The following is a 2,611-nucleotide window of genomic DNA, read 5'->3' on the forward strand; positions in this document are numbered from 1 at the left end:
CAACGTCATTCAGACTAGCTGCACCTTTACCAGCTTTGAGAACACTTTCATGATCAATCTTTATAAAACACATCATATATATTATTCTGAAATGGACCAATCTGCATAATGAGAACTTTTACTTGAGTAACATTTTGAAGGCAGTACTTTTACTTTTAACATGGTATTCCTACACTCTGGTATTTCTACTTGTACTCAAGTACAAGATCTGAGTACTTCTTCCACCTCTGGATATACCATGGAGCCCTCTCTTACCGGGAAGAAAAGTCCCTGCAGTGCTGACGAGCAAACAAAAGGCATCCCTTTAAAAAGTGAAGTCCGACAGTATTGACAGACTTTGTTGGGGTTGGTCTTTTCATGGGGAATACAGTATGGAGTATGAAATCAAAACAGCTTTACTTAAGGGAAGAACTCCTTTGTCAAGTAAGGACTTAAATAGGACGTCAGCTCCCAAAAATGCCTGTAATTTGATTAGGATATTAATATGTTGAACAGTTATTGAAGTCCATCTTTAACTTATCAAGGAAAACACTTCATGATCTAAATCAAGGTGTTAGGTATAGCCAGAGAACTGCATCCCCATGACTTAGTGTCAAATATTATCTTCTTTTTTGTATCTGTTTTTGGATAGTAATAAATATATTGCAGTTTGAAAATCAAAAGGAAATATGTAAATCTAAGGAGAACTTCAGTAACTAAAAAGGTTTGATCAAATATTGAATAATAAATGATGATAATACAAATGAACTCAAATGTATTCAGCCTGTACTACAGGCATTGACAGCGATCATGTATCCAGCTCTGCAGTGACAACAACATGACCTCCTCACTATAGAGAGGGCGGATCCCCTGAAACCCCAGCCTGGTCACATGATGTTATGAGTTTTGCTAGAATCCTTCAAAACAACATCCGCAACAACAACCGGATTTACCGGAATCTGCTTATCTGACGTTCTTAGCTGCTCACAGAGAAAAACACAATTTAGGATTAACTGATTACTTTTTCCCAGTTCCTCGTGTAAAGAGCTTCCGTCATGATTACAGTAATAATGCCAGCCGAATTCTGTGTAATAAATTGCAGCTTTGTATTTACCCAATATTGACTAAATTGTTAGATCCACTTTGAGACAGAAAACATTTGTGATTGGCTGTTGCTGCCGGCCCAGCTTTCGTCCAGCATCTCATTGGTGGTTGTCGGGTAATGGTTTGGTCAAATGAGTTGTGATTGGTGAAGATGATGCAAGACTTTAACTCTCCTGCTTTTGCGGAAATGACCTTTGAAGATTTACAAGTGCTTACCGGTAATTCTTTTTTAAGGTAATGGCTACCCATTGGTGCTGTAGCACTTTAGAGGTGTTAGTCAGATGATCAAGTTGAAAAAACCCTCAGATTTCCACATTCATGCAGCAAAATATTTCAAATGTAAAAGGTTGGTTTTTGGATTTGAAAATTGTAACTTAGAGAAGATGGAAGGTCAAATCAGAGGCAACATATATATTTTTGAATGAGAATCGGTTTAGTTATAGAAATAGCATTACAATCAACACTACCAAACATATTTAGACCAAGGTATAGCCGCTTGAATCGTTGAGAAATTATGGTGGTTGCTCATTCAACACTATTTTCAAAAAAATATATGTATTCCAAGGGGCACACAATCTTTTTGAGAGAGTCCTCTAAAAGCAACATACAATGGAGAGTTAAAAAAAGATAAATGGAAACGGCCGTGTTTTTATTTTTATTTAAATGATTCAATACATTATTTTTTCAAAACCTGCAATGCAACTCACAAACGTTCAGTTCACTGTTGTTGGTAACAGAGTAACCTCCAATCTTTGTTTTTGAAAGAAAATATGTTTTAAATCCAAGTTACTATATTTCATGTTGTCACCTTGTGCTTTTACTTATTAAGACCTTCACTACAAAGCATTTGAAGGATTTCAGACCAGAGGTGGAGGAAGTACTCAGATCTTGTCCTTGAGTAAAAGTAGAAGTAACAGAGTGTAGGAATACTCTGTTACAAGTAAAAGTCCTTGCAAATGTTACTCATCACCCTTGTTGTACCCAGAGCATTAAAACCTCAATCAATCTGTCCCAGTTTAAGCTCAAAGAGGAGTCGACAGCCATCCCTCTCAAAGCCTGGGGGAAAGAAAATCTAATCACTTTAAAAAAGACAATACATTTCTCAAAATGTAAGTCAGTCTCTATTAAAGTGGACAGAACAAAAAACAGCCAGACACAAATTTATGGGTTTCAATAATCTGGAGAAATGCAATCACATGCAGCCTCTAAGACAAAAGTTGAGAAAAAAACTGATTTGGCTGAAAAACAAAGACAGCACAAGGCATTTCCTTACACAACTTGCATTTCTTAAAAGATCTGCGGGAGCAAATATAAAGCTTTTCGTGCTGGGATCCAGCGGGGCACTTTGTTTACTGTGAAGATGTTCGATGGTGGAAAGATCAACCCGCTGTGCGCTGACATTTCCCTCACAAAATATGGTAGAACTGCAATAATGCATTTCCTGCTGAAACAACTCTTCCAAATCCTTTTGTTTTTAAATGCAGTTTGGATCCTTTTTGTGTTTCTTTCAAAAGGACAAAGAAGCCAC

This window comes from Gymnodraco acuticeps, unplaced genomic scaffold (genome assembly GCF_902827175.1).
Source record: "Gymnodraco acuticeps unplaced genomic scaffold, fGymAcu1.1, whole genome shotgun sequence".
NCBI lineage: Eukaryota > Metazoa > Chordata > Actinopteri > Perciformes > Bathydraconidae > Gymnodraco > Gymnodraco acuticeps.